Raw genomic sequence first — 14,074 nt, 5'->3', positions numbered from 1 at the left:
AGGGTAAAAAAAACCACACACAACAAAAACAAATACCAACAAAACCAATAAAACAGTGCCTGTTAGGGCTCCCAAATAATATATATAGCTTACAGTGAAACATTATTACTTTTTATTGTAATATGTATTTTGCAATATGTAATGTTGCAATATGTATTTTGCTGTTGTAGAAAAATGAAGCATCATTTCATTAACAAATGAAGAATCATGAATGATGTATAAGAAAATGTTGTCTTGGTAAATTTTTAAGTAAAATCTTCGTATTCCTCAACAGGAAACATTGACAGTTATTGAGAGTACTCTTAGTCTGATGGAGAATGTAAAACTGGGAAGCTATCGGCTCAGAAGTACAAGTTTCTATATAACTGAAAACTTATGTTCAGAGGCAGTTGTTGGGGTACAACAGCATGGAAGGGCTGTTGCCCTCATATCCTAGTTGTGGGCTTCCCACAGGTATCTCGTTGGCTAGGATAATGGACTAGACAGGCTTCGGTCTGATCTCAGAGGGCTCCTTATGTTCTTAGATGGATAGCCACAGGCTTCACCATGGCACATGAACTTCCACCCCCTTTTTTTTTTACATTATATTTATACCGTCCAATAAGTTAACTGGGTGGTTTACCGTAAACATTTAAAAACATAAAAGCACTAAGACACAACCATAAAATCTAAAAACAACATAAAACCAGCACGAGCAGAAAACCAAAGTAAAATCAACAGCAAAAACCATTAGTGCAACAAATCTGAAAAGCACAAAAAGTTATTAGGGTTTTAAAGCCTGAGAAAATAAAAAGTTCTCAATTAGTGCCAAAAAGATCATAGGGATTTTCTACATAAAGCTTTTAACCTACCACTTCACCAAGCCTTCTGCTTCCGGATTCTTTGTGAGATAAATATTTGATCTCTGCACATCTTTTTACTGGGGTTTTTCCTTCTATGCCTTTCTATATATTCCATTACGTAACCTCTAGGAGCTGCTGTGGTATAACAGAATTGCTCAACTACACTAGGGTTTCCTTTCCGAGAAATACCAGGCTCTCCTCAATTAAAAACAACGTTAGAATAGTTGCAAAGAACAGGAGAGGCCCTGGAGGATGACAGCATTGTGTAAAGCATTTACAAACTACTGTGAGGGAAGAATCATGAGTGCACAATAAATGCCTCTTGTTGAAAGGCTCATAGTGTGGGCGCTAGGGGGGATATTCCAAAGCTGAGGCACCACTACTGAAAAGGCCCTGCCTAGCAACCTGTCACACCTCATTTGGTGGGGACACCTGGAGAAAGGCCTCTGAAAACTATCTTAAAGTCTGGGTAGGTATATACAAGAGATGGCAATCCTTCAGGTAACTTGACTCCAAGCCATTAAGGACCTTAAAGGTTAATACGACTTTGAATGAATTTAAACTAAGGGCTCAGTCCTATCAGGATAGTCGGCCACCTCTGAACTCAGAGGTGGCCGACTATTCAATGCAGGGCAAGTGGAGCACAGAAGAGCTGCTCTCCTCTGTGCTCCAGCTGCCCTGCATCTGTGGCTGGACAGACGATTTTGGCTGTCTAGCTTGGGACGCTGGAGTGGGAGGAGGGGGAGGCCAGATGGTGCATAGGAAGTGTTGTAACGGCGCTTCCGCGGTCTCCTCCCCTCCCCTGGGAACACCCCCTTTTCACCCGCTCTGCACTGTGGAGATGGAGAAGGACCGTGCTGGCGGGGGGGAGGGAGCAGGGAGTGCGGTTTTGGGAAACTGAGCTCCGTTCCTAGAAACTGAAAAATCCTATGGCCATCTAGATGCTGTCTAGAGGCCATAGGATTGCTCTCCCTGGCATATTTGTTCTTCTGATAACCTATACCAAAATATCCTAATCTTTTGGTGGTGGAAAGCAGACAGACAATGTATTTATTTCATGGTGGAGAAATATAGCTATTTTGAAAGATATGGAGAGGAACACAGAGATGACAACATATTCTTTGAAATTAATTATGTTTAAGAAAAATAACTATCTAGACATTCTTGTGCAAAAAGGTCACAAATTCTCTACAACAGTGTAAAGAAAACCTACTGAAAGAAACACATATTTAAGATACAGCTATTCAGTTCACACCCAGATACTTTAAAAGTCTATTTTTATGTTTCACAAGGAACTATTCTAACAATCCTGAATTTAGGTTGAAGGCTTCTAAATTACAGGATAATATAGTTGGTAGGGGATGCCCAACAGAGACTGTGGAGTTAACAAAGAATAATGCCTCATATCAAGTCAGAAGGATATGCTTAAGGTTAAGAGAAAATTTCACCCAATATTGTGATCAATACTCTGACTTTTGACCAAGTAATGGCTTGGCTTTAAGGAAAGGTATCAACCAATATTAGCTTTTAGTTTTACAGTACTGACTTTCGTTATCAGCTTGTAAGGAATAACAATTACAGAGAAATCTTGTACCTTACCTGAGATTAAGTCCCACTGAACCCAATGGGACTTGCTTCTGAGTAAACATGAATAGGATTGCACTATTAATTACTAATAAAAGGACCAAGAATATTAAGGAGATGTGGTACATATATAGCAATGCACAATTAAAACCCAAAGATCACTATTTACTGCATGCTTCCCTAACAGATTCTCCATGCCCTTTTTTGGACCATTATATTTTCATGTGCAGCTGTGCAGTCCCGTGAGCGTGGGGGTGCGACACTTCAGTGGCTGATTTGTATTTTAGGGGTTCTGTTGTGTCTTTCCATCCTTCATTAGGTAAAAAGTGGGTGTTATGTGCTCTTTCATTTCCACACCATCTGTTTGTCAGTTCCCTGAGACTCTGGCAATGGTTTGCACTTACAAGCATGAGCAGTACATGCCTACCCATTGCTCCGAAATGGTGGTCGGCGCAAAGTTGGTCCTCCCGCAAGACCCCCCTGGCCCTTGGGCACTGAGTCCAAAAGCAACCACTGCAAAGATACGAAGCTGCAAAAATGTGAGAAAGTATGATTAAATAAATGAAAACGCCTCTCTGTGCCTCTGTAACTGCGTAGCTGGGAAGGGACGGGGGGAGTAAAGGGGCATCACAGAGCGATGCAAGCACCACGCACACCTACAGCATACCCATTACAAAATGCAAAGTCAGTTTGGGGAAGGGACAGATGGCTCTCAACCATGGGAAACCCGCAGCAAATGAAAAACATTGCAGCAAAACGCCTCCTTGGAAATCCACTTTTTCCAGGAGAAAACCACAGATGGCTGCGAAGAGGTGACTATGTCGTCTGTCCCGAGGACCTCGACTCGCAGCCGCCCCGGAGTAAAAGGCATGTGTAGATGGGGCCTCTGTCCAACATCCAAAGGAATGTATCTTTCCAGTATTGATGAGTTAATATGTATATCTGAGATCCATTTCTCTTTTTAGTCTTCTTGGTGGGCTTTAGCAGGATTACTGGGCAATATGAGCAGGAGGCTGCTGTTTCACTCATGTTCTGCTTGTGGACTTCCCATTGACATTTGGTTGGCCACTGTGGGAACAGAATGCTGGACTAGATAGGCCTTTGGTATGATCCAGCATAGCTCTTCTTACATTATTATTCAAGAGCAGAGAAACCAAATGTGATTTTATAAAGGGTTCTTGTGTAATTACTTTCTTGTAAATGTGTTCCCAAAAGATAATGGAATGCCTCATTCAGGTAATAAGTAGTAACCACCGAGTAGAATGGATACTTTTTCCATTATGGAATTGTGCATTAGACTTTTTTTAAAGGGAGATAGGAAGGAATGTTGGTTATTACCTTACAATAATTCCCTTACAAATATTTGAAAGGTTTTCTTCTTTCAAGAATAACTAGAGGTTTAATTTCTGTTGGATGTTACTGTTCATAGGGTGGGTGTTTTTTTAAACCATTGTAAGTTGCCCTGAACACTTCAAATGCAGTAGAAGGGCAGGCTACCCATAAAATACATACATACATACATACATACATGTGATCTACATATCCTTTTTAAAGCAACAAAAATTGATAAAATGAGTTTATTATCAAGTAACTGAAATAAGAGTTGGCACACGCATTGTTTCATTGAAACTATAATTATGAACTGTCATAGGACAGTGGGGTTTGAAGTTTTTTTATGGAGTTGGGGGAGAACATAATTCAATACGAAGAACAGAGTTGAATGGTAACTTGGAGTTATCTAGAACCAACTCCCTGCTCAATGCAGGATCTGCAGTGCAGGATACAACAACAGCATCCCTCAGAGATCACCATACAAACTCTGTTTAAATACCTCCAGCAAAGGAGAACTGACCATCTCCTGAGACAGATTGTTCCACTGTTACCATTAGGATGTTTCTCCTAAAGTTTAGCTGAAATCTACTTCCCTGCCATTTCCATCCATCTGTTCTAGTCCTGCTCTCTGGAGCAACAGAGAACAAGTCTACTCCATCTATACTGTTATATAATTTCTGTTGAGTGCTGTGAATTGTCCCCAACCTGGTGGCCTCCAGATGTTTTGGACTATAATTCCCATCATCCCTGACCATTGCCCGTGGGGGGCTAATGAAAGTTCTAATGCAAAACATCTGAAAGGCATCTGGTTTGGGACGGGTGGTCTGGGATATGGAAAAGTGAGGGTTAAGGGGGCCAGAAGGATTGCTTAAAGTCCATAATAGTCAGTGGTCAAACATGCCAGCCACATTTATCACTAGGGAAATGGCCCAGATTGGCTAGGAAATAGCTAAAGCAGCCTTCCCCAGCCTGGGGTCTTTCAGATGTGTGGGACTCCCATAATTCCCAGCCAACATCTCCACTATCTGGGAATTATGAGAGTTGTAGTCCAACACATCTGGAGACCACCATGTTGGGGAGGGCTGAGGTGAGAGCCATCAGTGCTCAGAGAAGATGACTCACCCTCTTCACTTTCTCCAGCTGAGGGGAGGGGCTGTACATGTGAGGGAGGGGACAACAGAAGTGGCTTTTTTGGCAGGGGGTCAGTGGGTTTGCTGTTTGTAGAAGCACTATGTTGACTGCCTCCACCTAAGCTTAACTTGTATGTTTGTAAATATATTCAAATATTACACAAATGCCTGAAATCTCCAGTGATAAAATGCTATGATACTTTAGTTTTTTAACTGTTTGTGATCCATGCAGAGAACGCTAGTTATTGGGCAGATTAGAAATGTAATAAATAAATACATAATCCATCTCTCTTTCCAAAGGAAACCAAAGCCACGAAAGTACTACCCCTGGAACTGCTCAGCTCTGAGAGAAGTGGTAAGTGAGTTCCCATTGAGTCTTTTTTAAAACGGTTTTTAATAGTATGATGTAGCTGTGTATAATCTTAGCTTGTAAAATCTTACCATACTGATTCTTTTGAATTATTTTTAGTTGCCTCTGATGAATAGTATGTTATACTCATACTTATAAGGTTGGATCCAGATTTATGCTGAATTAACTGTGCTGACAGAAGTGGATTTCCTCACCTTCTCCTTCTCACAGTAGACCCTCCAACCTCCTGAAAATGCTAGAGTCAGGAGACCCTGCTGAATGGGGTGAGCTGTGTGTGGGGATGGGAGAATCCCCCCAAATTGGGCAGAAGGACCTTCCACAAGCAGAGCCCTTCCTTGTGGAAGGCAGATCCTGGAGCCAATCCATAATACACCTATACTTCAGCTATATTTAAAAAATTAGGGTGTGTTCACAATAAAAAAGTAAAAATTATTTGCTCCCTTTTCAGGATTGCCTCATTTTCTTAAGTTGAAAGAAACTAGTAGCACACAATATTTGCTTTTTAATGTTCCATTATAGTGCAATTTTAAGGCAATCCCCCTTCCCCTGAATTATAATGGTCACAATGCTTTAAAGTTGATATTAAAGGTTCCCATATGCGCCTAAGTATTTTGGCTGAACTGGCTCTCAGAGGCCTGAGAGTGTGGGAAGTACAACTTTCACAGGAATTAGAAATTCCCCACTATGAACCCTTCACAATGTAGTGACCCAATTCAAACTTCATATGCTTCAGTTAGCTCCCCTCCATTTGTTCACACCCCCACACTCACTTGTACAAATAAGCCTGTAAATCTAACCAAACTACTTCTTTCATAAACAAGGAGGGGAAAACAGACAAACGTAATACAGTTATTGATTTTTAAATTATTATTGTTTAAATATTATTTAAAATATCTTTAAATGTTGTAGCAAGACAAGACAGTGAAAATAGTACTCTTTATTCATAAGTATTCATTTAGGCTTCAGGTAAACGTTTTGTGTCAACTATGGGTTGGATCTAGTCTTAGTCATGCTCTGAGTTAACCCACTGAAATCAATGGGTCTTAAATCAGTAATGGCTAAATCAAGTCTCATTCATTTCAGCAGGGCTACTCGAAGTATGATTCAGTCTGTATCCATCCATATATTTTTAAGAAATGGCATGGAACAACAGTGAGAGATACAGGTTTAGATTTTACATGAGACAGTCCTCTCAATAGTTCTACATGTCCATTCTCGTGTCGGTTCTCTCGAAATTCTTTCCCTTCACCTTCAAGCATAGCTTGAGGGCCCAGTGAAGATTTCATCTTAACACTTTTCAAACTAGATCATTATGCTCCAGCCCTTGGAGTGGAACTACACATTATGGCCAATGCATTGTTGCTATCAAAACCAGTGGCACTACATGCCGTTTCCTTTCTCCCAGAGTATCCTGTTTTGCAAAACACATTATGTAACAACATTGTGAGTCCCTCCCCTACTCCATTAGTTAATTGGTTGTCACTTTCTAGGGAAACTGACAACACGATGATGTCACATCACAGGTTTTCCATTGCTAAACGTTATTGAAAGAGGGCAGGAGGAAATGACACAGAGCTACTGCTATGGGGGCCAACCATACATAAGCCATACTGGCTGTGTTCATATGTCACATTACGTTAAGAATCCTGGCTTATTAAACCACAATGTGCATGTCCAGAATGCTGGTACATGCAGCCCATTCACCACCACTTAGCTCCTTCTGCACATGTGGATGGAAAAACAAACCAGGCATGGATAGCTTACCATTACATCTGAACCTGGGATTATGGTTTATTGTGCCCAAGCAAGCCAGGATAATAAACCAGTTTTAAACCAAGATTATGAATCCTGGCTTGTTTGGGTGCAAGAAACAATAATCCTGAGTTTACATGTAACACTCAACTATCCATGCCTGGTTTGTTTATCTGCTCACATAAGCAAGAGAAACAAAATGACTGGTGAAAAGTGATTCTCCTTCCTGTTAGCACCACCATTGTTTTTGAGCTGTTGGGTGACTGTTCTGAACAGTTCCTGTGATGTCATTGACAAGAAAACACAGAAACATATCATGCCCACACATGGCACAAGGAACAACTTAAAAAAAACAACACTTCCCAGGATAAGCACTTTCTTGCTCTACTACATGACTACTCAAGTAGCCCCTAAAAGAAAAAGAAGTGGGGGATTAGAGGAAAGTTATCCTCCTATGCTGGAGCACTCTATTTCAGAACACCTTTTTCCCTTATGCTATTTTATTCTTTAAAGTTGTGTGCACTTCCCTTATACAACCTAGATCTAAGCTGAAATTTATCAGAAGGCATTTCTCTGAGACAATTCCTTAGACTTTTCTTTTTCTCACCCACTTAGGAAAAGGCCATTTTGCAGAAATTTCTCCAAATGTTCTCCACCATTTTTTTTGGCGGTGGTTACCATTCTCTCCATCACAATGTCCACCATGATGTTCCGTCTGGGGCACTGTGGTGGATGGAAAACGGTGGCAGGCTGTGATACAGTTGCTGCTGCCTCTTGCAATGGCAGCAAAACATACAAACACACTTTGGTGCGGGTTGGGGAGCAGCGCTCCTGCCACATGGTGAGCCCCATGCCTGAGGAACTGTTGGAAAATTTCTTCTTTCGCTGGAGCAGTTCTGAAAAATGGTCTCCCTAAATTCTCTGTCCATAAACAGAGTAGAGAATTTCGAGAGGCTGTATATGCACAGTTCCAATCCCACCCCACTTCTCGGCACAGGAACACACTTCTTCTATTTAAACAAACAGCAAACAAGCAAAAGCCACTGGAGGGGTAAACAGCCTTCCACATAGCAGTGGTAGTACTTAGAGAAAACTTGTTATAATCGCTCCTAGTAACAAACATCTACAGAATGCATTCGATTAAAGCATGGGTTAGCAAACTGGTGCCCTCCAGATATTTTGGACTACAACTCCCATAAGCTGCAACCAGCATGGCCAGTGATCAGGAATTATGGGAGTTGTGATCCAAAATACCTGGAGCACACCAGATTCCTCTCCTTTGGATAAGAGGAAAAAAATCCCTTGGTTTGGGACAGAGGAGTCAAAATGAGCAGGAAGGGAATTATGAGTGGACCCTTGGCATCTGTCCGCTCTTTGTAGGAAGATGAAATATGTAACTTCCCCTCTGCTACTGGAGTGATCTATATATTCAAATAAATCAATGCCAGCAAACCACCAGATGGGTTGAACTGAGGACTCTAGAGGTGTGTCTTTCAATTTAAGGTTTTCATAGGAGTTTACTATCCAGGACTGAGACCAATCATCTAAAACCAGTACTATTTATTAAAATGGATTGCTAATGGAGGAAACAGAGCAATTTCAGTAAGGGAACTCCGACTGTAAATTGTTCCTGAGATGTCAAAAATGATACCACGAGCTGTAAATTTAACTCCCTAGAAATTACCTGAATCAAATACTCTTCCAGATCCTTTCCACAACTATTTCCCAACACAGCACTGCTTGTACTTAAAAAATACAGCAGAACCTGCCATCCCCCCCCCCACACACACACACACCACCTTTCCTCCACAATCGGGCACTTTTAAGATACAAATCTTAAATGGAGGGAGGGGCTCGCTGAGGGTAAAGGTACTCTGTCCTAGTTCTGGGACACTCTTGTCATCTTTCTTCCCATTTCACACGTCACCGGTCTGAGCCCCCGCCTCGCTCAAACTAAAGACCTGAACAAAGCCGGCGGGGAGAGCAGAATTCAATAGCAATTTGAGTGGACGCCCGAAGCGGGCTTGACAACTAGAGATCTGCTGCACTCAGCAAATGACTAGAATGACCAACTCCCGCCGCAGAGACGAGCTGCGTTTGTAAAGGTTGGGGGTTCCTCTTGTCCTTGGTTTTTTAAGAGGGCAGGAGCAGATCCCCTCCGCACATGATCCTGTAGGGGGCAGCCGCTCTGTGCAAGCAAGCAAGCAAGCAAGCAGCTAGGAAGGAGCGAACTGCCCTGGGAGAAGAGACGGGATCCTCCTCCTCATCGTCATGGCCATGATCCTTCTTTTACTAGAAGATGCCCAGTTCGCATTTCGGCACCGAAGTCGGCTCGAAGCTGCGCCCTCGCTTTGCGCAGATTCCGTCCCGCCATCGCCCCCCCCCCTCCACCAGCCCCTTCTGAATCTTCCACTCCCTTCGTCTTCCCCATCCTCATCCCTGCTGCCGGGCTCCTCCAAGACGATCAAAGCGCCCCCGCCCCGGAGAGATCCAGCCCGGGGAATGGCGATCAAGGTCCCATCCATTTGCCGTACGGCGAGCTCGCCTCTGAAGGCAGCGCGCGCCGCGTCCGGCTTCCAGCTCCGGCGGCGGGGAAGGCGACACAAAGAAGCGGGGAAGTTTCTTTACCTGCGGCCCGCGGCGGTGGCTGCAGCTGGAGCGAGCCCATCAGCCGCCCCGAGGCAGCCGTCCGCCCCTGGCTCCCGGGTCCAGCAGCTGCGCCTGGCGGCGGCGGCGGCGGCTGCCCCTGCCCTCCGTCGGCCAGCAAACAGCGCTCTCTGGAGTCCAGCGAGGCGCTTGAGAAGCGGGGCGTCGTCGCGCGGCGGAGTTCGGGAGCCCGCTCGCTCGCTGCAGGGGAAAAATCTCCCCACAATGCTCTGGCGTTGCAAAAAAAAAAAAACCGCACGCACACGCACACACAACCCAGGGCCTCCCCTCCCCCCCTCCCTTGGTTGCTCCGGCTGGTGGGCAGAAAGCCACGATCTCTAGTGATTACATTAAAAGACAAACATGCAAGAGTAATGTATGTATCTCATTCATGCGCGTTGGGACCATGTGTGCTTATTTGGCGGTAAGCTCGGCCCACGGAAACCAATGGAACTTGTTACTTCCGAGTAAAGGAAGAAGTTAGGATCGAGTCATTTCTCAGAACTGGCCTCTGTTAGTTGAATTTAGTCACTCCTTTCTCTCTGGCGTTTCTGTCCCATTCTTCCTCCAAATTTGGCCAGATTTGTTATCCTCCCAACAGCCACCTTGAGAGGTAGGTTAGGCCAGAAGGTAGTCACCGAACTATGGTCATCCGGTGATCTTCATGACTAAGTGGCGATTTGAACCAAGGCTTCCTTTCTCCCCCCTTCTGGGTGTACTGCACAACTTGTAGAGAAGATCTGTCTAGATCAGGGGTGCAGAATCTCAGGCCCAGGGGTCAAATCTGGCCTTACCTGGGGCAAATCCAGCCCGTTGGGGGTCGGCTTTTGTGCAGTTTTTCCCTGTTCTAAAAAGTTGAAATGCCTCTTCTAAGACTTGCTTACTTACTGGCAAGAATTGCTTTAAGATAAAAAAAATGCTGGTATTTTGGGCCCACCTCTTTCGCCGTCAGCTTCATCAACCACTGGAATGCGCCCCCAAGAGCTTCAAAATGGAATTTGGCCCTTGGGCTGAAAGAGGTTAGACACCCCTGATCTAGAGACTGTAATTTGCATATAAAGATAGACCATATCAACTATTTAAAATATAGGCAGTGATATATATATATAATTAGGGATTTCAGCGGAAGTCCATATCTAGAGCTTCATACAACATGCGGCTTGCCTCTGGAACTTGTTTTGAATGCTGGGATTCTGTTTTGGATCATGTGAGCTCATGGTAGTGCTGTTGAGCATGTGCCGACTGCCTATAACTATGTAGGTCCTTCTCATTTGGGATTAGAAAGCAGAGTGTCCAGTTCAAAAGAAGGCATGGTTGACAGACACGCTTCTCACATTTTTAGGTCCCAATAAACTCAGCAGAATTTGCTTCAGGTAAAGCCAGATCTTCCACAAATACCAATGGGTTTAGAAATTGGTAGGCTACTGATCCCTGCTAAATGTGTGAACCACTTCATTTTGCACCAGCTAAAGTTTTTTAAAGCACGATGAAGGTCGTTATTGTTGAAACCTATGTGAACGTTGACTATTTTACTACTGCATTTTATGTATGAAGAATGAACATTGCCTACTTCACAGTTCTGGAATTAGGCCTGGAAGAGCTGGACTTGGTTCTCAACTTGTGCAAGGCTGCTCCCAACAGAAGAGTTGGGTCTTCAGAGTTGTGTCTTTTCTGTATACTGTATATGAACCTGTGGGTAACATTCACTCTCAGATTCCAACAATGGGTATGACCAGAACCAAAAGTGGGCAGGATTTGCAAAATGCGCCAAGGTCTACTTGGCATAGGTCTGCCTGTGGTCCTCTGCCCGTAGGTGCCCTACCCCTGTACGATGGTATAGCATTATTCTGTAGTGATGATATTCTCAATGTACATGGTGGAACACCCAAATGTGGTAAAGACAGCAGCTGGTGGAGGAAGTAATTTTGTAAAGACCACAATGGTAGAACAGAGATCGCACCAATCTGAGCACAATACATGTCCAGGAACGGCCTCTTGCCATCTTTCAAAGAACACCATTACCCACATGGATCACAGTGTTATCATTTCATAAGTGCTGTTATATGTTCCAAAAGTACTCGGTGCAAAAGCATTAATGTCATAATGCAAAAGCTCAGCACATCTTTGACAGTGCCATTGCAGAGGTTAACTTTCACACTATGACTACAGAAAGCTTAAGGCCTGTGCACACAACTGCCATTGTGGTGAACAAAGAGCCATCAGACTCATTTGCCATGCACAGAACTGGAATTCTGACAGCCACTAGAAGCTATGGGCTGAGTCCAGATTCTGCTCAGTAAAGTCTTTTCTCAAGGAGCAGTAACCCACACATCATCATCATGGGTCATAGGAACATAGGAAGCTGATTTATACTGAGTCAGATCATTGGTCCATGTAGTTGCATATTGTCAACATTGACCTGCAGGGTTTAGGCAGCTCTCCAGGGTTTCAGATAGAAATCTTTCCCAGTCCTACCTGGTGATGCCAGGGATCAAACCTGGGGCTTTCTGCAGGCAAAGCAGGTGCTCTATCACTGAGCTATGCTCTTCCCTAATTTTTTAAAAAATACCTAAGACAAGTGGTCCCCTTCATGGATCACTGGCTTGTTGTGGCGAAGGGGCTTGCGTAACTCAGTGAAGCCATAAGCTATGCCGTGCAGGGCCACCCAAGACGGACAGGTCATGGCAGAGAGTTCTGACAAAATGTGGTCTACTGGAGAAGGAAATGGCAACCCACTCCAGTATTCTTGCCAAGAAAACCTCATGGAATGTATCACAAGGCTAAAAGATATGACGCCGGAAGATGAGCCCCTCAGGTCGGAAGGTGTCCAATATAGTATGGCTAGATAGCATCACTGATGCAATGAATATGGACTTGAGCACGCTCCGGGGAGAGAGCGCAGGACAGGAAGGTCTGGCATGCTATGGTCCATGGGGTCATGAAGAGTCGGACACGACTGAACGACTGAACAACAACACAAGTGGTGGTGGTGGAGTGGCTTTTGTGCACTAGATTTTACAGACATTTATAGACTCCCTCTCTACCCTGACCCTGGCCAATAGGCTTTAATAGATGGAAACACTGCCCAAGTTTGAATGATCATTACCAAACACTGACATCATGGCAAGTCTGAATAGGTTGCCCTTATGAGTTGGGGGAAAGATTTTTTTCACACACCATGTTTTTAAAAAGGTCTGTCTTAATACTGGTGGGCAATTCTTTATTTCTAAGAAAACATTTGTTTTATTTAGTTTATTTGTACATGAAAACAACCGACCAGACCTTTCTGTCTTTCCACATGCACATGCACACACACAATGAAGCAAAAGCCTCAGCCTGATCGGACATGGCCCTGTTCAGGTTTGTGTTGCTCTAACAATGCAAATTAACCAGTTAGGTATGCACTCTGCTTTGCTCTTTCGCCTTATGTTTGCTCCTAGACAGGAGGCACTTGGCAGTCGCATAGCATTGCTCTCATTAATACAAGATCAAGGTTCCAGGTACACTAAGTCCCACTCATCAATCTTTTGCCTTGTACTGGAACAGGCAATGTGCTGCTCCGGTACTAAAAGCAAGATGCCCTAACAAGGGGAAAATTGATACCTCCCGGCTTGTTTCTGAGCAATAAACTATTTATGGCTAAAAAGATGTTTTATTTTCTGTTCTAGAAATGTGCTCCTGAGTCACTGCACCTATTTGGTGTCACAAGATATACAGTGTGGCTTGGCTCAGTTATGCAACAAAAGTCATTTTCTAAAATGAGGTGTTGCTACTGGAAGTTTTTTCTTCTTCAAATTAAGAAGTGAGGCTAGATTCCAGCAGTTTATTTTAAAAAGGGAGCAAGTATGTTGAAAGGAGACAGCAGGCATGACCCAGAGTCTCTTGATTATCATTTTTTAAGTAAAACAGAAACCCCAAACAGTAGAAATTGTAAACTTTAGTGGGAAAATTAGGGCTAAACCCCAAAGTGTGTGTAGATGCTGTACTGCCCAAATGTATATCCTGGAATTTGGCAGAAGTACCAGGGTACAATGTGTCTGAAATACAGTAGCATGAAAGAAACACATCAGAGCATTTGTGAACGCTCTTGCATGTTCCATGTTCCCAGATGCATCACACTGGCATGACATCTCATAACTCGTATGCAGATCGTAAAAAATTATTAATGACAACTGTAAGTTCTAAGAGTTTCCTATTAAAAATGTATAAACTAAAGCTCTAGATAAAGAACATTGTGAGAAGTTGATTGGTACAGCAGTTAGTGAGAATGAATGAAAATTAACTTTTTCAGGAGAACTTCGGTGTGGTATTTTGAAGGAAACCCTTTACAAATTAATACTGTTCATATTTTGCTACTGAAGAAAATGAACAGGTTTTATAAAGTGCATATACGCGTTGGAAATGTGGATTAGTGGCAG

General features: G+C 43.4%; 1 protein-coding gene across 3 annotated transcripts in view; it reads right to left on the bottom strand.

Moving 5' to 3' along the window:
• KANK4 (KN motif and ankyrin repeat domains 4) overlaps positions 1-9,934 on the bottom strand; it is a 79,536-nt gene extending 69,602 nt beyond the window's left edge. For 2 of the 3 annotated variants that reach the window (XM_084852336.1, XM_084852337.1), the window contains exon 1: positions 9,639-9,934. The gene's annotated coding sequence lies outside the window, so the exon portion shown is untranslated. The remainder of the gene's footprint in view (positions 1-9,638) is intronic. The other variant, XM_084852338.1, reaches the window with a different exon arrangement.
• Between the last annotated feature and the right edge of the window lie 4,140 nt (positions 9,935-14,074).

The sequence above is a fragment of the Heloderma suspectum genome, chromosome 4 (assembly GCF_057233095.1).
Source record: "Heloderma suspectum isolate Gila_16-S chromosome 4, 16-S_ref, whole genome shotgun sequence".
NCBI lineage: Eukaryota > Metazoa > Chordata > Lepidosauria > Squamata > Helodermatidae > Heloderma > Heloderma suspectum.
This window is presented reverse-complemented; position numbering and strand designations above follow the sequence as displayed.